The 24605-nt window shown below is 45.3% G+C and overlaps 1 long non-coding RNA gene across 4 annotated transcripts; it reads left to right on the top strand.

The window, feature by feature from the left end:
* Positions 1-1280: 1280 nt before the first annotated feature.
* LOC123791209 (uncharacterized) lies at positions 1281-23462 on the top strand. Of its 4 annotated transcripts, none has more exons than XR_015728157.1 (7): positions 1281-1712; positions 2015-2270; positions 3459-3628; positions 5020-5386; positions 6184-6267; positions 7225-7277; positions 7495-23462. It is a non-coding gene; the product is annotated as an uncharacterized LOC123791209 (long non-coding RNA). The 4 variants fall into 4 exon arrangements; XR_015728158.1 differs by having other exon boundaries at positions 6184-7277; positions 7495-7984; positions 8114-23462; XR_015728156.1 differs by having other exon boundaries at positions 6184-7277; positions 7495-8223; positions 8916-23462.
* The last annotated feature ends 1143 nt before the right edge of the window (positions 23463-24605 follow it).

Below are 24605 nucleotides of genomic sequence, written 5' to 3'. Positions count from 1 at the left end.
TGTGAGATTATTTTAAAGCTGTGTGCACATATCACATAATGGAATCAAAGGTATATTACAGCATTTCAAGGAAGAAATATTACGAGCAGCTCATTGACAATGAGGTTGAGGCTAAGCCGAGTTAAATATCCCGTCCAAGAATGTGCAGCACGTTCAAGGGACAGGAAGTCAGGCTCCCCTGTGTGGGTTCAAAGCTTCCCCCCACCGTGGTGCTTTCAGTAAAACCAGCTGGTGGGGGAGCACAGGATGTTTTTATGGACCTACTATGTATGGAAACTCACCGATGAATGAGGTACGTGATGTGTTCCCATGTTAAGACTGACAAAATTGAAGCACAGAGAGTAGGTCACGTGTCCAAGGCCTGTCGTTATGGAGTGATGCATTGGGAAAATTCCAGTCCTGTCCTGAGAACTTCAACGTACTTTTCAGGCAAAACCAGAACTGACCTCGTCTGTCAGCTGTCTCGCTCGCCAGGGTAGGGAGAGAAGCAGATTCAAAGTCGTATCTGCTCTTAACCGCTACCTACATTTACAGCTGATACGGTTTGGGAGAAGCCTCCTCCACCATCACTGGGGCTGCAGACGGGAGGTCACAGCAGAGGAAATCCGGGAGCCCACGGTGCTCAGTAGAAAACAGCGTGTGCACGGCTAGTGCCGGGTCGTCCTGGAAGTGGTCGAGACAAGGGTCTCTAGGATGGGGGACAAGGTCTCTATGCGTTGTCAGGGCCCCTAAGACCAGAAGGTGAATTGATTGTCTGCAAGCTGCGGATGCCTGGAGAGATCTGTCTCCTCCGTACGGAGGAATCCAGGCTTGACCCTGTGGACAAGTGTCCGTGTCAGGCACTGTGGTCGGTCTCTCTGCAAAGCCCATTCCTGCACTTCTGAACGTTCTGGTTTCAGGGCTTGGCACCGCAAAGGCAAAAAGAAACCACTGGACTGTAGTTTCCTGAGCTAGATCCGGGCTTGGGGAATAGGTCCGCGAATTTGGGGGTCCGTTATGAAGAGGCTCTCGGCTTTCACCTGGGATCTAGATCAAGGTTCTCAGTGTCAGTAGATTGACCCTCGTGACAAGATCTTTCTTTGTTGTGGGAGGACGTGCCTTGTGGGGCGTTGAGCAGCACCCCTGCCTCTTACCCGCCAGATGCCAGTAGCAGCCACCCTTCCTCCGGTTGTGACAGCTGAAAGTGTCCTCAGACAGGGCCAACTGTCCCCTGGGCCTGCAGTCACCGCTGGCACCGAGTGTCAGTGGGAGCGGAGGCTCGACCACCAGGAGCGGGTGTGTGCTGTGGGGTGATTTGGAAAGGACTCGCATGGGGGCTGACTCCAGGCAAGTGTGAGTTGGATAAGCGAGTGGAAAACTCCCACCAAGGCTCGAAGGATTTGTGTCCCTCGCCCCGTCAAAGAGATGTGTTCAGCTGATGAGGCTTGGGGGGCACGACGTTAAACTGCTGTACGTCACAGAAACAGCTAAGTTTCCTCGTCAGACGAGCTCTCTTTGGATCTTCGATCTTGGCCATTTTGCATCTTCTGTCTTCCACAGATTGTTTTACTCAGATTCTTTTCCGAAAGCATGGTTCCAGCTGGTTCCAGGAAAGTAGGCTCCGTGATGGCATCGCTTGAACAACTTCGAGACCCAGCCAGGGGACTGAGAACTCGCGGAACTAACGAAGAAGCCGACGGATTCAAAATAACTGCTAACCCCAGATCGAGCAGGTAGGATTTTGTTCCATGGGACGGATGAGGATGATTATGACTTTTATGACTTTCTGTTTGAAACACTGCTGGCTATTTTCTGTTTTGATTTCCAGATTTAAAAAAAAAAACTTCTCTTTTAAGCTATCTATAACTTAGAGCAGTTTGATAAATGCTTCACATCTGTTTACACTGAGTAATTTGTCTTTTCTCCCTACCTGATCCCCCCAGAATTTGGAAACTGTGAGTGCGTGTTCTAATTTTCATGGCAACATAGTTATTTGCGTAAGTTCAATAAAAATCTCTTCTCTTCTTGGAACCAGACACAATTGGAAACCAATTGGTTAAAGCACCAAGGCTGTGACTGGAATTTCATGTTTGAGAATGACGTGCATTGAGTCAGATACGGCCAGACAACTAGAAGGAACCAAAGCGGACTTTAAGGATCAAAGTCCTGCTTGGAGAAACCAGCCTCTGCCCGGTGTATGGGGCTCCCCACCTTACGGGTCAGTAAGGAACCTCGGGATATCTGGAGACCTTGAGAAGAGAGGAGTTCACCCCAATCTATAGGTGTTGCAGGTAAGGCCCCATGGCAGATTCTCGGCTTGGCTTCCCGGCCTCGAGAGGCTTTTAAAAATCCAATCTGAGGGGCACCTGGGTGGCTCAGTCGATTAGGCGTCTGCCTTTGCTCAGTCATGATCCCAGGGTCCTGGGATTGGGTCAGGATCCCCGCTCAGCGGGGAGCAAGCTTCTCCCTCTGCCCCTCCCCCTACTCTGCTTTCTCTCTCTCTTTCTCTCTCAGATGAATAAAATCTTAAAAAACAAATATCCAATCTGAGATTGCTATGAAAACTTGCAGCAGAGCAAACTCCAAAAAAAAAAAAAAAAAAAAAGCCCTATCTGATCACTCTTCTTGCTGCACTTATGTAAATAATCAGTTTTCTGAAATCGGGCTGATTTTGCAAACAAAGTAGACGAACATTGATTATCTTTGATGGAAATGAGTATTCGTAGAGAGGTTTTGTTGTGTTTGGTTTGGGTTTTTTTGCTTTGTCGTTTTTTGTTTTTTGTTTTAATGGAAAGCAGTAATGCCTGCCTGTGGGTTCTGTCTGGAGCATTCTGCCAGTCCTTACGGAATCTCGAATTCGAGTTTTCCCCAATATCCAGCTGCAACTCTGTCCTGAGAACTAATGCACTTTTCAGGCCAAACCAGAGCTGAGACCCTGTTTTTCAGGTCTGACTTTTTAAGGTCTCTTTTTCCTTTTTGTCTTACAATCATGAGAACAAAAGCTGTTCTTTTCCTGAAGCTGAAGGTAAACAACTTAATATAAACGTAAAAGGAAACTTAGGACCACAGTGACACCTGGCAGGCTTCCTGCTGCTCACTGTATGAGCCGCTCAGAAAGTTCATCTGCTGCCTGACGCCATCAAGAGACACTCTAAGTGCAAACCAGGAACATTCTTCAGATGGCCACTGCCCTCCCCGCTGCACATTTGAAGATGTGTCACGCTTGTTTACAAATCTCACTGGCTGCCCTGTGGACTCAGAAACTCGGTTTCTGTTCATCTTTTATGGTCCTAAAAACTCCCCTCTTTAACAACGCCTGTTAGTATCATCCCGCAAATATCGTCTCTACCAAGTCCAAGTTCAGCTGGTCCTTAAGAAGACAACCGAATGAGAAACTGGGCTGTATTTTTTAAAGGAAAGAATCTTTTTTCCTTGAACAAGAGGGGGGCTGACAAAGATTCTCTGCTTGACCTTTTCAGGTTCCTGAACCTTCTCCTGTACCCTTCTGTGCACGTCCTTGTAAAACCTAGATTCAGCAAGACCCCGCATGCTGGATATCTGCTCACCTCCATACCTGATGGGGTACTTACCCCCCATCTTCCAGGTGACGTCTGATCGACCTTCCTGCCTTCCACAAGGATCTGATCTGGTAGGTGTAGCCAGACCCCCTCTTACCGCAGGTCTCTCCCCTCAGTAATTTCCACCTACTGCCCCCCGTCCCCCGCTGCAAATACCCACTTGCTCGTGTTGAAGCAGGGTTCAGATCGCTCTCTCCCCCCACTGCGAACTCCTATCCAGTGGACGCCCCCCCCCCATGCTCCTGATGAAATCCTGCTTTACCATCTTGAACACAGGTCATGAAACGTGTTTTTCTCTAACAGACCTGCTGGCGGTGAATTCAGGCGGTGTTTGTGGAGCGGGGGATGGGCACCGACGCCCCCCGGTCAGTAGCGGTGCCCCTTTCCCCAAGATTAAAGGGTTTTCTTTTTCCTCAGTTGAGCTAGGAAAGGAGGGGATGATTTTTCTTGTGATGGAGCATTACGGTTCAAAGGAAAGCGAAAGGAAGCGAACATCGCAGGAGCCCAGTCCCTGTTCTCGCCGAGCACAGGTGCCGCTGTGGCTGCCTGTCCACCGGCCACAGGCGGCGCCCCTGGAAACCTGGCGCGAGAGGCTTCCCGCAGCGCATGTCCCCCTCGGCCCTGCTAACCCGGCTCCGGGCCATCTGGAGGGGGAGGGGCTGCTGAGGGGCGCTCAGTGAGAGGCAGCTGGGAGCCCCAACCGCGTCTACACTGGGGTCTCCGAGACTCCCTCTCCGACCGGGCGCGCCTCCCGCAGGCCTGCTGTGTCCGTCCCCAGGGTGTCCCACGAAGGACAGTTCTTAGGGGCTCCCTCCGTGAGAGCGATGGGCGTCTGGTGCGTTTTGTGGAGAAGCAGCCTGAAGGCGGTGTAGACGTCATTTTTCCACTCCCCCCCCCCCAGGGTTTTCCCACCACCCCGCCCGTCTGTGCGCTCTGCCGTCACAGGCTCTGCGCTGCTCTAGCCGAGCTCCTGCAGCAGGCGCCCCGGGGTGCGCCCCAGTGAGTGCCTGCGGACCCCCTTCTTCCCCTCCGCGAGCCCCCTTCGGTTTGGGGCTAGCTGTCTAGAGTGCAGCCCCAGCTCTCTGCAGTCGGAGGTTTGTACAGCTCTTTCTCATCACAAGCCGGGGTGGGAGCAACGTTCTCTCTCCCTCTCGGCGGCGCAGGGCTGAAGCCAGATGTCCCAGAACCCCTTTTTCCAGGGGGCAGCGGTGGGCCGTTCGGACCGGGGCTGCTCTTACTCCCCCGAGCTGTCCTGCGAGGGGGCCGGGAGGAGACAGGGCAGAGGGGGCGTCAGAGGGACTCTGCCGGTGCTCCCAGGCTGCAGAGACGTGCCAGGGGGTCTGGCTTGCAGCGACCAGTGTTTCCTCTGCCGGAAGACCCTCGGTCTCCTCCGTCAGGTGCTGTCCGCTGCCCTTAGTCCGGTGCCGCCCGCTGTTTACTCCTCCGGGGTCTCTCCGCCCAGGTTCCAAGCTCGTCCGGCTCTGCGCGCTCGGCCGGCTGCCAGATTCCTCCTCCTCAGCTCCCACTCCGGAGGGACGACCGGCTCTGCGCGCCAAACACGGCGCTTTACCTGTGTCAGCTGCTGAGCTCAGCCGTTCTGGCAGCTTCTGCGGCCAATTTAAAGGGATCATTCCACCCAAATTCAAGACGTGAAGCCAGCAGTCCGGGAGCTTCACTGAAACCCAGGGCTGCGTTGAGATGTCTGGTCCACCCTCGTTGGAGCGGATCCCAGCACGCTCCCGTTACCCCAGTGCGGAGCCCTGCTGCTCTGCCCGGGGCGAGGGCTTGGTGAGACACGACGACGCGTCACCCCGAGCTGCTCGGACCAGGTAGGAGGAGCGTGCGCGCGCGGGGGTTCGGGGTTCGCGCAGGTAGGAGCGTGCGCGCGCGGGGGTTCGGGGTTCGCGCAGGTAGGAGGAGCGTGCGCGCGCGGGGGTTCGGGGTTCGCGCAGGTAGGAGGAGCGTGCGCGCGCGGGGGTTCGGGGTTCGCGCAGGCGTGGGCTGGTCTGTGTGCTTGAGGGGAGGCTGCTCTTCGGCGGCCCGTGCGCATTTCATGAGGAAATACGTTTCTGCAGCAGCCGGGAGATAATAGTGATCATGATATTGTCTGGTAATAAATAACAGGTGACACCTGCCTAGAACTTGAAATGTATAAAGAACTGTTTTGAGGGCTTTATATGCTTCATGGAGTTCAGTCCTCGCAGGAAATGGATGAAATCACTAAGAAGGTTAATATTTTACCAAATGATGAAAAATAGGGATTTTCTATGATTATGCTAACATAATAAGTATTATTTAACTTTAATTTGTAAAAGTTTCCTCAAGAACGTAAGTTTAAAACTCCAGTTGTTTTCAAATGAGAGAATGACCTTCCTGAATTTATATCATGGCAATTGCTGGATATTAATCAGATCAATCAAAAATAAAACACTGCAGTATTGTCACACTTTTTAAAAAGATTTTATTTTTAGAGGGGGCAGAGGGAGAAGCAGACTCTCCACTGAGTGGGGACCTGGACGCAGGACTCGATCCCAGGACCCCGGGATCATGACCCGAGCAGAAGGCAGATGCTTAACTGACTGAGCCGCCAGGCGCCCCTCACATTAATTTCTGATTCGTCTTTCAGGACACGATTGCCGAAGTGTCTGATGCTGAAGACTGAGAAGGCACCTCAGCGTCTGGAGTACAGGTGCTGCTTATGTTAATAAAGGTAAGTGTGGTCACACGTGGAACTCATACGGAAAGAAGAACTGTCCTGAGAACCACACCATTAAAGACAGGGCCTGGGTCGTATTAATTTTCTCTATTTAGCTCGTAAATAAAGGGGTGGATTAAACAGGAGAAGGGGACCAGTCTGAGAGATGTATAGGACTTGTGGGCTTGGAGAGCAGTTGGCTGGGGGGGCGGGGGAGGGCTACGAGGAGGTGAAGACAGAGCATTAATCTGATACTGTGTCTACTTAGACGGAGATTTGAAAAGGAGCAGGACAGAGCAAAAGGGATACTGGTTTTACACAGTGAAGTGGGACTCACTTATAAAGAAATTCTAAGGGTCTAAATTTAATATCCATTAGCCAACAGAGTGCATCATTACTTTCAGATGTAGGGTTCAAGGATTCATCGGTTGTGTATAACACCCAGTGCTCATCACATCCCCGCTACCCCATCCCCCACTCACCTCCCTTTCCGCAGCCCTCAGTTTGTTTCCCAGAGTCGAGTCTCTCATGGTTCGTCTCCCGCTCTGATTTCTTCCCCTATGATCCTCTCCCTTGTTTCTTAAATTCCACATGAGTGAAAGCATATAATTGTCCTTCTCTGCTTGACTTACTTCCCTTAGCATAATCCCCTCCAGTTCCATCCACGTCGATGTAAATGGTAAGTAGTCCTCCTTTCCGATGGCTGAGTAATACTCCACTGCATATATGGAGCACATCTTCATCCATTCCCCTGTTGAAGGCATGTCGGCCCCTTCCACAGTTTGGTTACTGTGGACATCGCTGCTGTGAACTGGAAAACAGCACGGAGGCTCCTCAGGACGTGAAGAACAGAGCTGCCCTACGACCCAGCAATTGCTCTACTAGGGATTTACCCCAAAGATACAGATGTAGTGAAAAGAAGCCTTTTATCTTGACGTGGTCCCAATAGTTCATTTTTCCTTTTGTTTCTAGGGCTCTAAATTTGAACTGAGAAAACCAAAGCGCAGGGAGCACCTGGCGTGAAGGTAGGATTTTGGATTCTTCAGCTTTCCGGGCTCTTTCAGCTAAAAGCTCTGTCCGCCTGGAGGTGGAGTGTGCGGGAGAGGAGGACCGAGAGCAGATATTACATAGTCAAGATGATGGTGGCCCATCTCAGACTGACGGGCTCGGGGCACTCGGGGAACCTCTCACGATGTTAACGTAACACACACACAATGACTGTCCCCGTTGTCTCACACCCAGGAGCGCACGGAGTGACTGAGCTGGGCTGCTGGGGGAGCGTAACTGGGGCCGTACTGTCCCCAACTCCGCCAGGTCCCCCTGGATCGAGTCTACCTCTTGGCCGGAAGTCCTCAGAGACCAGGACGGACCGTGTCTTCTGACTGCAGACATCTGCCCCACGTCCGGGTCCACCTCCAAGGTGAGTCGGTGCTCGGCCCCTCGAAGGACGCTGAGGAAGTGCTGTCATTTGATAGGATGATGAGTGGACCAAGCACCCCACATGCACAGCGTGTCTGCCCCTCCATCCGCCGCCGTAACTGACCGATGAGGACACTGTCTTGGGAACCCAGAGCGCAGCTCAGAATGTTCGCTCAATGCGGGGACGCGTGGCGGCCGTTACCAGTCAGTCACACTCGCCTGAGGTTAGGATCCTTCTACCGTCCTCAGAAGTAAAGAAGTGCTGTCGGGGGAGGAGAGCTGGAAGAGCAGACGGACGACGGGCAAGATTCAGGTTCTCTACCCCCAGCTGCTCTGAACAGAGGCGTAGTCCGAGTCTGGGAAAGGAGGAAATGCGCAGCCCGAGGAGAGAGACAGAGACAAACGTCTAGGCTGCATGTTGGTAAAATCCTTGTTGTTTCAGGTCATTTATAGCCTCAGGAATCCAAGAGGTCACGACATCTTCTTACCGCTTGTTGCAAGGATTACCCGCCCAGAGGACTTTGCGTGAACACTCGAACTGCTTTGCCCAAGGTGATGGTGAGAGGAGTCGAGACCTTTTATTTTTAAATGTGGAATGATAACAATTGTGCTGTGTCAGAAATTCAACTCATGTCTGCATTTTTCTGAAAACAGTGAATCTATGATCCGTGATTAACATTTGCTTAATGTCCTAAGAGCTTAGTGGGAAGGCAAATCTCATGTCCTTCTCAATTTTTATTCGAAGAATCTTTCCATCTGTGAAGGACTTATTTTAAATGACTGAACATACATTCTTTACTTCTGTACTTTCCAGTTCTTTCTGTGGCCTCATCTTTTCCCTGAACTTTTTTTTATAATATTTTTTTATTATGTTAGTCACCATACAGTACATCCCTGGTTTTTGATGTCAAGTTCCATGACTCATTAATTGCATATAACACCCGGTGCTCCATGCAATACGTGCCCTCCTTACTACCCATCACCAGCCTATCCCCCACCCCCTCCCCTCTGAAACCCTCAGTTTGTTTCCCAGAGTCCATAGTCTCTCGTGGTTCATTCCCCCTTCTGTTTACATGCCCGACTTGAATTCTTTCTTGATAGAGGTCGTTGCTTTATAAAAGTTTTTATTCAGGACTTATTAAATTGTGCCCTTCTCCCTGGCATTTTTCTGTGGAGAAGTTGTCAGAGGCCGTTTATTATCCTGTAGCTCTCTGGTTTGATTTTGGATAACTGTGTCGTTCCAGGGCTGCTCTCTTTTTGACCATTTGGGATGGAAAGAGGCTTTTTCTCATCTAGCTCTATGAGAAGGTTTTCGAAAGGGCCTGGAAGCTGTGTTCTTATGACTCAGGGATTTCTGTGAGAGTTGTTGGCCTTTTTCCACAACCGATTTCTTTAATGGGTAGTTCGGAATCCAAGCGGACTCTTCTCTTTGACACCTACCCCACGTACGGAGAGCTTCCTGCAAATAGGACTGACCCGTGCGTTTCTTCGCTCAGCTAGGACTCCTGTATTTCTTGGAATCAACGTAGAACGAGGCCTCTACCCGCCGTCAGTCACGTTGCGTCTATTGCCAGCAAGGTCTTACGGCTTCGTTTTTCAGGGTGTGTATTTCACCCTCAATAAGGTAATTTGCTGAGGTTTCTTTTTATTTTTTTACATTTTTGGAATATTTTCAGACACAGATTTGTAACTGAATACCCAGATAGAGCAAATATTAACCTATTTCATAAGAATTATATTATGATCATAGAAAATCAACATTTAAATACGGATTCCCTGCTATCAATCACCGGAAGACGCCTCACATTTCACCAGTTGACACTGATGTTCTGTTTCTGCTGTTCCTGGGTCCAGCCCCACATCCCACCTCGCATGTAGCCATTCTGTCTCTTTAGAATTCTTTAGGCTGAAACAGGGCTTGTTTCTAGCATCTTGACGCTTTGAAAGGGTACCGTCTAGTTATGGTGTAGAATGTCCCTCAGTCTGGGGTCTCTGATCGTTCCTCACTGAAATTCAAGATCCACCCTTTTGGCAAGATGTGTGTGCTTCGTCTCATCAGGAGTCACATAATCTCTATTTTACTCTTTACAAGTGAAGTGAACTGTTCGTTTGGCTAAGGTGTTACCTGTGCTGTTTCTCCACTATGAAGATTTTCTATTTTAATATCAATGTGTCTCATGGAGAGTTAGCGATTGTCACTGTTAGAACCTGTTGAAGTTTCTTGTCTAATTATGACCATAATGTATGTCCCTAATGGTTCTATATCCATTATTCTTACTAAATTTACTTTATTTCCTATCGATCTGTAGTAAGTTCGTCTGTAACGCTGTCTCACATTTGGCCTCCTCACCAGCGATGTGTGAGGGGCTCATGTCCCCATCTGTCTTGCTACCCGAATGTGGGGTTTTACTTGTTCGTTTTCTGTCAATCTGATCGGTCAATAACAGTATCCTTGAGAGGTGGAGGGGGGACGGTACAATGTCGTCCAGAGTGAGAAGACACCTGGAGACTGAAAAATGATGCAAGCTACTCCCTACCATTTACAGAGCTTCTTAAAATTTTTTTATTTAAATTCAATTAGCCAAGGTATAGTACATCACTGGTTTTTGATACACTGAACTGGTGAATCGTTGAACATTGTAACACCCAGTGCTCATCAAATCATATGCCCATCACCCAGTTATCCCATCCCTCCACCCGCCTCCCTTTCTGCGACCCTCAGTTTGTTTCCTGGAGTCAAGAATCTCATATGGTTTGTCTCCCTCTCTGATTTCTTCCCATTTGGTTTTCCCTCCCTTCTCCTATTGTCCTGGGCACTATCTCTTATACTCCACATATGCGTGAAACCACATAATTGTCTTTCTCTGCTTATCTCACTTCGCATCAGACCCTCCAGTTCCATCCATGTTGATGCAAACGGTGGGTAATCGTTCTTTGCGATGGCTGAGGAATATTCCATTGTATGTATGGACCACATCTCTATCCATCTGTTGAAGGGCATCTTGGCCCCTTCCACAGCTTGGCTATTGTGGACATTGCTGCTATGAACATTGGGGTGCAGGTGCCCCTTCTTTTGACTACATCTGTATCTTTCTTTGGGGTAAATACCCAGTAGTGCAATTGCTGGGTCACAGGGTAGCTCTATTTTTAACATCTTGAGGAACCTCCATACTGTTGTCCAGAGTGGCTGTACCAACTTGCATTCCCACCAACAGTGTAAGAGGGATCCCCTTTCTCCACATCCTTTCCAACATTTGTTGTTTCCTGCCTTGTTAATTTTTGCCATTCTAACTGGTGTAAGGTGGTATCTCATTCTGGTTTTGATCTGAATTTCCCTGAGGGCTAGTGATGTTGAATATTTTTTCATGTGTCTGTTAGCCATTTGTCTGTCTTCTGCCCATTCCTTATAGATCTTGGATTCCAGCCCTTTATCTGAAATGTCATTTGCAAATATCTTCTCCCATTCTGTGGGTTGCCTTTTAGTTTTCTTGACTGTTTCCTGTGCTGTGCAGAAGTTTTTATCTTTATGAACGCCCAAAAGTTCATTTTCGCTTCTGTTTCCCTTGCCTTTAGAGACATGTCTTGCAAAAAGTTGCTTTATCCAAGATTGAAGAAGATACTGCCCATGCTCTCCTCTAGGATTTTGATGGATTCCTGTCTCACGTCGAGGTATTGCATCCATTTTGCGTCTATTTTTGTGTATGGGGTAAGGAAAGGGTCCAGTTTCATTCTTCTGGGTATAGGTGTCCAATTTCCCAGCACCGTTAATTGAAGAGACTGCCTTTTTTCCACTGGATGTTCTTTCCTGCTTTGTAGAAGATTAGTTGACCATAGAGTTGAGGGGCCATTTCTGGAGTTTCTATTCTGTTCCATTGATCTATGTGTCTGTTTTTGTGCCAGTATCCTGCTGTCTTGGTGATCACAGCTTTGTGATAATAGCTTCAAATCAGGCAATGTGATGCCCGCAGCTTTGGTTTTGTTTTTCAACATTCCCCTGGCTATTCGGGGCCCTTTCTGGTTGCATACAAATTTTAGGAGTGTCTGTTGCAGCTCTGTGAAAAATGTCCATGGTAGTTTGATAGGGATCGCATGGAAGGTGAGCAGTGTTTTTTCTTCCAATCCATGAGCAGGGGATGTTTTTCCATTTCTAGAGTCTAGATCCTCTTTGGTTAGATTAATTCCAAGATATCTTATGGTTTTTGGTGCTCTTGTAAATGGAATCGATTCCCTAATTTCTCTTTCTTCCATCACATTGTTAGTATATAGAAAGGGAACTGATTTCTGTGCACTGATATTGTATCCTGCCGTGTTGCTGTATGAGTTCTAGCGATTTGGGGTGGAATCTTCCAGATTTTCCACATAAAGTATCATGTCACCTGCGAAGAGAGTTTGAATTCTTTGCCAATTTGAATGCCTTTTCTTTTTGTTGTCTGATTGCTGAGGCTAGGACTTCTAGTACTATGCGGAACAGTAGTGGTGAGAGTGGGGCTCCTCACGTTCCTGACCTGAAGGGAAAAGCTCCCCATTGAGAATGATATGTGCTGTGGGTTTTTCGTAGATGGTTTTTATGGAATTGAGGAATGTACCCTCTATCCCTACACTCTGAAGAGTTTTCATCAGGAAATGATGCTGTGTTTTGTCAAATGCTTTTTCCGCATCTATTTGAGAGGATCATATGGTTCTTGTTGATGTGATCTTTCACGCTGATTTGCGAATGTTGAACCACCCTTGCATCCCAGGAATAAATCTCACCTGGTTGTGAGATTGTGCATTTGGGGTTTTTCTAAATTTTTTGAGAGAGGCTTGGATGGCTATGTACTTTCCTCTAAGCACCACCTTTGCAGTATCCCATAGGGTTTCAACCAGTTACAATGGCTAAAATTAACAAGATGGGGAACAACAAATGTTGGCGAGGATGTGGAGAGAGGGGCGCCCTCTTACACACTGGTGGGAATGCAAGCTGTTACTGCCACTCTGGAGACAGTATGGAAGTTCCTCAAAAAGTTTTCCTTCTTTTTTAATTTTTTGAAACTACCAAACTCACTCATTTCTATGAGGCCAGCATTACCTTGATCCCAAAACCAGGCAAAGACCCCATCAAAAAGGAGAATAATGGATGCCAAAATTCTCAACACTATCCTAGCTAATAGCATCCAACAGTACATTAAAAGGATTATCCATCACGACCAGGTGGGATTCATCCTTGGGATACAACGGTGGTTCAACATTTGCAACTCAGTGTGACAGAACACAAGAGACAAGAATCAGATGGTCCTCTCAATTGATGCAGAAAAAGCATTTGACAAAATATAGCATCCTTTCCTGATTAATGTTCCCTCTAAAACCATTCAGAGTGTAGGGATAATCAACTTCATAAAAACCATCTATGAAAAGCTGGGGCCTTTCCCTTAAGATCAAGAACAGGACAAGGATGCCCACTCTCACCATTATTATTCAACATAGTACTAGAAGTCCTTGCAACAGCAATCAGACAACAAAAAGGGATAAAAGGTATTCAAATTGGCAAAAAAGAAGTCAAACTCTCTCTCTCCACAGATGACGTGATACATTATGTGAAAAACCCAAAACACTCCACCCCCAAATTACTAGAAATCAGTTGCATTTCTATATATGAACAATGAGACTGAAGAAAGAGAAATTAGGGAATCGATTCCATTTACAATAGCACCAAAAACCGTAAGATATCTTGGACTTAATCTAACCAAAGAGGTAAAGGATCTCTACTCCAGAAACTCCAGAACACTTATGAAAGAAATGGAAAAACATCCCATGCTCACGGCTTGGCAGAATAAACATAGTTAAAATGTCTATGCTACCCAGAGCAATCTACACTTTCAAAGCCATCCCGATCAAAATACCAATGCCATTTTTCAAAGTGCTGAAACAAACAATCCTGAAATTTGTATGGAACCAGAAAAGATCCTGAATTGTCAAGGAAATGTTGAAAAAGAAAAACAATGCTGGGGGTATCACGTTGCTTGACTTCAAGCTGTATTACAAAGCTTAGATCACCAAGACAGCATGGTATTGGCACAAACACATAGGACAATAGAACAGAGACTCCAGAAATGGACCCTCAGCTCTATGGTCAACTATCTTCAACAAAGCAGTGAAGAATATCCAATGGAAAGAAGACAGTCTCTTCAATAAATAGTGCTGAGAAAATTGGACAGCTATATACAGAAGAATGAAACTCGACCACTCTCTCCCACCATACACAAAGATAAACTCAAAATGGATGAAAGACCTCGATGTGAGACAGGAATCCATCAAAATCATGGAGGAGAACATAGGCAGTAACCGACATCGGCCACAGCAACTTCTTTCATGACACGTCTCCAAAGGCAAGGGAAACAAAAGCTAAAATGAATTTATGGGACTTCATCAAGTTAAAAGCTTCTGCACAGCCAAGGAAACAGTCAACAAAACAAAGAGGCAGCCCACGGAATGGGAGAAGATGTTTGCAAACGACACTACAGATAAAGGGCTGGTATCCAAGATCTACAAAGAACTTCTCAAACTCAATACATGTGAAACAAATAATCAAATCAATAAATAGGCAGAAGATATGAATAGACACTTTTCCATTGAAGACATACAAATGGCTAACAGACACATGAAAAAAATGTTCAAAATCATTAGCCATCAGGGAAATTCAATCAAAACCACCTTGAGATACCATCTTACACCAGTTAGAATGGCAAAAATGGACAAGGCAGGAAACAACAAATGTTGGAGAGGATGTGGAGAAAGGGGATCCCTCTTACATTGTTGGTGGGAATGCAAGTTGGTACAGCCACTCTGGAAAACAGTGGAGGTTCCTCAAAATGTTAAAAATTGAGCTACCCTATGATCCAGCCATTGCACTACTGGGTGTTTACCCCAAAGATAATATGCACCCGAATGTTCATAGCAGCATTGTTCACAATAGCCAAACTGTGGAAGGAGCCGAGATGACTGGATTAAGAAGATATGGTCCATATATACGATGGAATATTACTCAGCCATCACAACAATTACCCAACATTTGCAGCAACTTGGACGGGACTGGAGGAGATTATGCTAAGTGAAATAAGTGAAACCATATGATAATTGTCTTTCTCTGCTTGACTTATTTGTGGAACATAAGGAATAGCAGGGAAATCGGTAGGAGAAGGAAGGGGAAAATGAGACGAACCATGAGAGACTCCGTACTCTGTTTCCCAGAGGGTTACAGAAGGGTGGGGGTGGGTGTTGAGGAGGGCAGGTGTTGTGATGAGCACTGGGTGTTACACACAACTGACGAATCACGGAACACTACCTCAGACGCTAGAGCTGCACGGTATGTTGGCTCATTGAACATAAGAGACAAATTCACCCTATAGGCCAATTAATCTGTGACAAAGTAGGCAAAAATATCCAATGGGGAAAAGACTGCCTTCAATAAATGGTGCTGGGAAACGGACCATTATATTACACCACACACAGACTCAACACGGATTAAAGACCTAGTGGAAAATAGTAACGGATGTGGCTCCTCAGACAAGGGAAACAAAAGCAAAAATAAACTACTGGGGCGACCCCAAGATGAACAGCTTTCACACAGAAAAGGAAACCAAAACAAAAAGGTGAGCTACTGCATGGGAGAAGATACTTGGAAATAATACATCTGGTAAGGGGTTAATATCTAAAATGTATAACTTGTACAATTCAATACCAAAAAACGAACACTCTGATTTAAAAAGGGGCAGAGGACCTGAATCGACACTTTTTTGCAAAGAAGACCTACAGATGCCAACAGCCGTGAAAAGAAGCGCAGCATCACTCGCCACACCAGCAACATGCCAGTCAAACCACGAGGAGCTCTCACACCTGTCAAAACAGCTGGCATCTTAAAAATAAGTGTTGGCAAGGATGTGAATAAGAGTAAACCCTCACATATGGTTCGAGGGAATGTAAATTAGTGTGGTCACTGTGGAAAACGGCATGGAGGTTCCTCAACATAGTAAATATATGATGCAGTAATTCCACCACTGGGTATTTACCCAAAGAAAACACTATCTTGAAAAAAATATATGCATCCCTATATTTATTACAGTATCATTTACAGCAGCCAAGATACGCAAGTAACGCAAGTGTCCATTGATTGTGGGTGGGTGTGTGTGCACACCCAGTGGAATATTGTTCAGCAACAATGAGATCTTGCCATTTGCAGTGACATGGATGGACCTGTAATGGTATCATGCAGGGTATTTGCAAATGACCTTATGCAATGGTAAATGAAATAAGTCAAAGACAAATACCATACAATTTTACTTATATGTTGACTCTAAAAAACAACTGCAGAAACAGACGCATGAATCCAGAGAACTGTGGTTGCTAGAAGAGAGGGATGGAAGATGGGCCAAATGGGTGAAGGGGAGTGGATTCCCAGTTATGGAATAAGTCACAGGGGTAACAGTTACAGCCTCGGGACTTGAGTCCATGGTGTGAGAGCACTTGTGGTGACAGAAGGCAGCTACAGTCGTGGTGAGCACAGCATGATGTACAGAGCTGTCAAATCACTACTCTGTACACCTGACACTAGTGTAACATTGCGTGTCAACTATATTTCATTAAAAGAAAAGCTTGTGGAATAGTGGAAATTAACTCCAAAGAATGTGAGTGGTGGTGTATTATTTTGACCCAAGAAAGGACACCTGTAGCAGATTCTAAACAGGTGCTTGGATAGACAGTGAAGACTATGAAGTGAATGTGCACAGAGATAATGCCCACAGGTGCAAGTTTTTCTAACAAAACCTGTCCAATTTTGGAATAGCCTCTTGCCTTTATTGATGGTCAACTCCACCACAAAGGAGGTTTTAAAGCAGAAATGATTTGTCCAGGATATTGCAGATAGTATCCACTGGGGCAGTGTCTTAAGGTTGCTATCCTTTGGAAAGCTTTCTACACCAACCCCTACGTTATTGAGAAACCATACAGAGTAATAGTTAAGGTATTTAAGGCCAATGGGTATGGAACTATGAGGCTGTGTTCTCACCTTGCCACTGCCTTTAAGTCTCTGTGACCTTGTATGAGGCCACAGAAAGTGGTGGCAAGAAAATACAATGGGGAAAAAACAGTCTCTCCAACAAATGGTGTTGGGAAAATTAGACAGCCACATGAATGAAACTGGACCATTTTCTTATACCATACACAAAGATAAACTCAAAACAGATGAAAGACCTCAGTGTGAGACAGAAATCCATCAAAATCCTAGAGGAGAACACAGGCAGCAACCTCTTCCACCTTGGCCACAGCAACTTCTGGCTAGACACGTCTCCAAAGGCAAGGGAAACAAAAGCAAAAATGAACTTCTGGGACCTCATGATAAAAAGCTTCTGCACAGCAGAGGAAACAGTCTACAAAACAAAAAGGCAATCCACAGACTGGGAGAAGATATTTGCAAATAACATTTCAGATAAAGGGCTGGTATCCAAGATCTACAAAGAATCCAGTCAAGAAATGGGCAGAAGACATGAACAGACACTTCTCTGAAGAAGACGTACAAATGGCTGACACATGAAAAATGTTCAACATTACTTGGCATCAGGGAAATACAAATCAAAACTACAATGTTACCACCTCATACCAGTCAGAATGGCAAAAATTAACAAGTCAGGAAACGACAGATGTTGGTGAGGATGTGGAGAAAGGGGAACCCTTTTACACTCTTGGTGCAAATGCAAGCTGGTGCAGCCACTCTGGAAAACAGTATGGAGGTTCCTCTAGATGTTAAAAATAGAGCTACCCTATGACCAATCAATTGCACTACTGGGTAGTTACCCCAAAGATACAGATATAGTGAAAAGAGGGGCACCTGTACCCTAGTGTTCATAGCAGCAATATGCACAATAGCCACACTGAGTAAAGAGCGGAGATGTCTACTGATGGATGGATGAATAAAGAAGATGTGGTCCATATATACAATGGAATATTACTCAGCTATCAGAAAGGATGAATACTTAACATTTGCATCAACATGGAGGAAATTGGAGGGCATTGTGCTAAGTGAAGTAAGTCAATCAGAGAAACACAATCATATGGTTTCAGTCATGTGGAATATAGCAAACAGTGCAGAGGATCATAGGGAAAACTGGGAAGTCATCAGAGAGGGAGAAAAACCATGAGAGACTCTTAACTACAGGAAACAAACAGGGCTGCTAGGGGAGGTGGGTGAGGGGTGGGGGTAATTGGGTGACAGGCATTAAGGAGGGCAGGTGATGTGATGAGCACTGGGTGTTATATGTAACTTATAAATTATTGACCATTACATCTGAAACTAATGATGTACTATACATTAGCTAATTGAATTTAAAAAACAAATTCTGTATGATCCAGCAATCCCAATTGTGGGTTTATATCCAAAAGAATTAAATCAGGTTCTCAAAATGGTATCCGCGTTCCCATGTTCATTGCAGTAATAGTCACAATAACCAAGATATGGAAACAACCTAAATATCTTTCGACAGATGAATGGATAAAGAAAAAGTGGTACATACTTAAAAAGGAAGGAAATTCTGGATATAGGACAAAATAGACGAATCTGAAGGACATTATGCTAGGTGAAATAAGCCAGTTAGAGGAATACAAATACTGTAAATTCCACTTTATGAGGTATCTAAAAGTCAAACTTGCCATTGGCATTTTTCAAGGAGCTGGAATAAACAATCCCGAAATTTGTATGGAACCAGAAAAATACCCCAAATCTCCAAGGAAATATTGGAAAAGAAAAACAAACTGGGGGCATCACGTTGCCTGATCTCAAGCTATATTACAAAGCTGTGATCACCAAACAGCATGGTATTGGCACAAAAACAGACACACAGACCAGTGGAACAGAATAGACACTCCAGAAATGGACCCTCGACTCTATGGCCAACTAATCTTTCACAAATCAGGAAAAAAATATCCAGTGGAAAAAAAGTCTCTTCAATAAGTGGTGTTAGGAAAATTGGACAGCCACATACAGTAGAATGAAACTGGACCACTCTCTCAAACCACACACAAAGATAAACTCCAAATGGATGAAAGACCTCGATGTGAGACAGGAATCCATCAAAATCCTAGAGGACAGCATAGGCAGCAACCTCTACGACATCGGCCACAGCAACTTCTTTCATGACACATCTCCAAAGACAAGAGAAACAAAAGATAAAATGAACTTGTGGGACTTCATCAAGATAAAAAGCTCTGCACAGCCAAGGAAACAGTCAAAAAAAACTAAGAGGCCGCCCACAGAATGGGAGAAGATATTTGCAAATGACACCACAGATAAAAGACTGGTATCCAAGATCTTTAAAGAACTTCTCAAACTCAACACATGTGAAACAAATAAATCAAAAAATGGGCAGAAGTTATGAACAGACACTTTTCCAATGAAGACATACGAATGGCAAACAGACACATGAAAAAATGTTCAACATCATTAGCCATCAGGGAAATTCAAATCAAAACCACAATGAAATACCACCTTACACCAGTTAGAATGGCAAAAATTGACAAGGCAGGGAACAACAAATGTTGGCGAGGATGTGGAGAAAGGGGATCCCTCTTACACTGTTGGTGGGAATGCAAGTTGGTACAGCCACTCTGGAAAACAGTGTGGATGTCCTTCAAAAAGTTAAAAATGGAGCTACCCTGTGACCCAGCAATTGCACTACTGGGTATTTGCCCCAAAGATACAGACATAGTGAAGAAAAGGGCCATATGCACCCCAATGTTCATAGCAGCATTGTCCACAATAGTGAAACTGTGGAAGGAGCCGAGATGCCCTTCAACAGATGACTGGATAAAGAAGATGTGGTCCATATATACAATGGAATATTCCTCAGCCATCACAAAGAACGATTACCCACCATTTGCATCAACATGAATGGAAGTGGAGGGGATTATGCTAAGTGAAGAAAGTCAAGCAGAGAAAGACAGTTATCATATGGTTTCACTCGTATGTGGGACATAAGGAATAGCAGGGAGGACCGTAGGGGAAGGGAGGGAAAACTTAAGGGGGAGAAATCAGAGACGGAGACAAACCATGGGAGACTCTGGACTCCAGGAAGCAAACTGAGGGTCTCCGAGGGGAGGGGGTGGGGGGACGGGGTAGCCGGGTGATGGGTATTGAGGAGGGGAAGTGTTGTGAGGAGCACTGGGTGTTATACGCAACCAACGAATCACTGACCGCTCCGTCAGTAACTAATGCCGTACTATACAGTCGCTAACTGAACGTAACAGAAATAAATAGAAGAGTCACACTTGGAAAAACAGGACAGAGACTGGCAGTTGACCAGGGACCGTGGGGATAGGCCAACTGGGAGTTACTGCTTAACAGGTGGAAGATTTTAGTTCCAGAAGACAATTCAGTTGTAGAGATCTGTTCAACATCGTGCCTACAGCTAACGCACTACGTGATACGTTGTCAAATCTGCAGAGATTTTGGGGGAGATAGTGGAGGGAGAGGATCCTGTGCTCACCCCGTCCCACGGACACACCGAGATAACTGTGTGTGTGCAACTAACTGTGAAGATGGCCTGGAGCCTGCAGGACAGGTGTCCCACAGCTCCTCACGGACAGACCACGCTGAAAGGGGGGAGGGGTGGAGATGCCGTGGGAACCAAAACCCTACACAACTAGCCACAAGCAGGAGGCCTCACAAGCACGGGCAGTGGATCAGACCCCACCCCAGGCACTGGGGACCCACGCTGAGAAGATAAGTTCCCATAACGTTTGACTTTGAAACTCAGCAGGGCTTAAGCCTGGGAGCTTTAAAAAATCAGCAGGTTAACTTTTATTTAACATGGTACTTGAAGTCCTCGACACAGCACTCAGAAAAAAATAAGAAGAGGCACCCTTATTGGTAAAGAAGTTAAACTGTCACTATTTGCAGGTGACAGGACACTATACATAGAAAATCCTAAAGACTCCTCCCCAATAAACAGCTAAAAACAATAAATTAATTAAGTAAACTTCAGGATACAAAGTGAATACCCAGAAATCAGTAGCATTTCTACACACTAATAACAAAGTAGCATAAAGTCAAATTAAGAAAATCACTCCATTTACAATGGCCTCAAAAAGAACACAACACCTAGGAATAAACTGAAGAGGTGAAAGACTTGTACTCTGCAGACTATGAAACGCTGATGAAAGAAGTTGAAGATGCCACAAAGGGAAAGATATTCCATGCTCATGGCTTCAAAAACCTACTATTAAAATGTCCATATTACTGAAAACAACCTACAGATTCAAGGCAGTCCCTATCAAAACACCAACAGCATTTTCACAAAACTAGGACAAGCAATACTGAAGTTCGTATGGAACCACAAAACACGTCAAATAGCCAAAGCAATCTTGAGAAAGAACAACAAAGATGCAGGTATCACAATCCCAGGTCTTAAGATACACTACAAAGCTGTAGTCACCGAACCAGCATGGGACTGGCACAAAGACAGACACATAGATCAACAGAAGAGACAGCCCAGAAATAAGCCCACCCTGCATGGTCAGTTACATAAGAAGAATATATAATGGGGGAAAAGACTGTCTCTTCAATAAATGGTGCTGGAAAAACTGGATAGCTACATGCAAAGGATTGAAATCGAACTTTTTTTTTTTTTTACACTATACACAAAAATAAAGTGGATGAAAGACCTAAATGTGAGACCTGAAACCATAAAACTAGCAGAGAGCACAGGTGGTCATCTCTTGAATATCACCCTTAGCAACATAGTTACGGCTACGTCTCCTCGGGCAAGGGAAACAAAAGCAAAAATAAACTATTGGGACGACATGAAAATAAAAAGCTTTTGCACAGCAAGGAAACCTTCAACAAAACAAAAAGGCAAGCTACTGAATAGAAGATATTTGCAGGGGCGCCTGGGTGGCACAGCTGTTAAGCGTCTGCCTTCGGCTCAGGGTGTGATCCCAGCGTTATGGGATCGAGCCCCATGTCAGGTTCTTCCGCTATGAGCCAGCTTCTTCCTCTCCCACTCCCCCTGCCTGTGTTCTCTCTCGCGCTGGCTGTCTCTATCTCTAATAAATAAAATCTTAAAAAAAAAAAAAAAGAAGATATTTGCAAACACAAGAGAGTAATGTCCAAACGTATTGCATGGTGCACTGGATGTTATACGCAACTAATGAATCATCGAACTTTACATCGGAAACCGGGGATGTACTGTATGGTGACTAACATAATAAAAAATCATTAAAAAATATATGTAACATTATATAACTCAACAACACAAACTATCCAATTAAAAGAATAGGCAGAACAGACATTTCTCCAAAGAAGACATACGGATCGCCAACAGACCGCGGAAAAGCACCTCAACATCAACAATCGTCAGGCAAATGCAAAGCAAAAACCACAACGAGGTACTACCTCGCACCTGTCGGAATGGCTAGAATCTAAAAGACAAGAAATAGCAAGTGTGGGGTGAGGATGTGGAGAAAAAGGAACCCTCACACACTGTTGTTGGAAATATAAGCTTGTAAAGCCACCGTGGAAGACAGCACAGATGTTCCTCAAAAAATTAAAAGTATCATATGATCCAGTAATTCCATTACTGAATGAAGAAGAGGAAAATGCTAATTTGAAAAGATATACGCAGCCCTGTGCTTGTAGCATTATTTACAATAGCCCAGATACGGAAGCACCCCAAGTGCCCCCGAGACATAAATGGATATGGAAGATGTGGTGTAATATATACAATGGAATGTTAGCCGTGACAACGGACGAGGTTTGCCATTTACAACAACAGGGATGGACCTAGAAGGTATCACACTAAGTGAAATAAGTCAGGATGAAAAAGACAAATACCATATGATTTTTACTTATGTGTGGAATCTAAGAACACACCAAACGAACAAATAAAAAAAAAAGCAGACCCATTAATACAGAGAGTAAACTGGTGGCTATCAGAGGGGGGATGGGCAAAATAAAGGGCATTGAGAAGTACAAACTTCCAGTATAAGTTACGGTGATGAACATACACTTAGGAAATACAGACAATAATACCGTAATAATGTCTGGTGACAGATGGGGACTACACGTAAGGTGGTAGCACTGAGTCATGTAGAGAACTATCAAGTCAGTATTGTACACCGGAAACTAATATAACATTGTATCTTAATCATACTTCAATTAAAAAAGAACTTAAGCGGCACCTGGCTAACGGAGTTGGCAGAGCATGTGATTCTTGACCTAGGGGTTCTGAGTTCAAGCCCCACGTTGGGTGTGTTGATTACTTAAAGTCTTAAGGGGCACCTGGGTGGCTCAGTTGTTAAGCATCTGCCTTCTGCCCAGGGTCCTGGGTTCCAGCCCAGCATTGGGCTCCCTGCTCCACTGGGAAGCCTGCTTCTTCCTCTCCCACCACCCCCCCTGCTTGTGTTCCTTCTCTTGCTGGCTGTCTCTGTCAAATAAATAAAAACTTTAAAATTTTTTAAAAAAAGAACTTCAAAGATAATTGAGAAAGATCTCTGTTGCTCGGATTGATTTACTGAAATTGTTCTGTGGTTGGTAAGATTTGCAAGAGTAGGCACTTAAAAGATGGCCAATAAAGGGGCGCCTGGGTGGTGCAGTTGTTAAGCGTCTGCCTTCGGCTCAGGGCATGATCCCGGCGTTCTGGGATCGAGCCCCACATCAGGCTCCTCCACTAGGAGCCTGCTTCTTCCTCTCCCACTCCCCCTGCTGTGTTCCCTCTCTCACTGGCTGTCTGTCACATAAATAAATAAAAAATCTTAAAAAAAAAAAAAAAGATGGCCAATATGAAGTTTCTATTAGCTGTCTGAGCTTCAAATTTGTTTTCTGCCCCATAACTATCTTTTCCCGACTCAGATCTCAAAAATAGGCAGAGGATGAAGTTGTTGATTGTGAAGTATAATGTTTATGACAAGCATACATTTTTTATTCAGACTTTCTGATGCTTTCTTCTGAAATAGGTGACTTGGGTTATGTTGCTTGGAAAACCAAACAGAGATAGAGATTTGCATGCAGGGAGTTTATCAGGAGATGTTCTGAGGAACAACATCTTTGCAGGAGTGTGAGAAACAGAGCTGACAGAGTAGTTTGGCTACAAGGTTGGTGTATCAGATAAATCAGCCTATCACATGTATAGCTATATAGTTGAGAAAGATTTCCAGAATCATCCCGAAACTGTCCGACAAACTGTCCTTCAGAAATGAAGGAATGAGAAAACTTTCTTGAACCAAGAAAGCTGAGGGAATTTATCATAACTTGACCTGCTTTACAAGAATGCAAAAGAGGGGCGCCTGGGTGGCACAGCTGTTAAGCGTCTGCCTTCGGCTCAGGGCCTGATCCCGGTGTTCTGGGATCGAGCCCCACATCAGGCTCCTCCGCTATGAGCCTGCTTCTTCCTCTCCCACTCCCCCTGCTTGTGTTCCCTCTCTCACTGGCTGCCTCTATCTCTGTCAAATAAATAAATAAAATCTTAAAAAAAAAAAAAAAGAATGCAAAAGAGCACTGTTGGTGGGAACGCAAGCTGGTGCAGCCTCCCTGGAAGACAGTGTGGAGGTTCCTCGAGATGTTAATAGAGCTACCCTATGACCCAGCAAATGCACTACTAGGGATTTACCCCAAAGATACAGAAGTAGTAAAAAGAAGGGACACCTGCACCCCCATGTTCATAGCAGCAATGTCCACAATAGCCAAACTGTGGAAGGAGCTGAGATGCCCTTTAACAGACAAATGGATAAGGAAGATGTGGTCCATACATACAATGGAATATTCCTCAGCCATCAGAAGGGATGAATACCCAACATTTGCATCGACATGGATGGAACTGGAGGGGATTATGTTAAGTGAAATAAGACAAGCAGAGAAAGACAATTATCATATGGTTTCACTCGTATGTGGAACATAAGGAATAGCAGGGAGGACA

The sequence above is a fragment of the Ursus americanus genome, chromosome 21 (assembly GCF_024610735.1).
Source record: "Ursus americanus isolate L20-20 chromosome 21, mUrsAme1.1.p, whole genome shotgun sequence".
Classification (NCBI taxonomy): domain Eukaryota; kingdom Metazoa; phylum Chordata; class Mammalia; order Carnivora; family Ursidae; genus Ursus; species Ursus americanus.
This window is presented reverse-complemented; position numbering and strand designations above follow the sequence as displayed.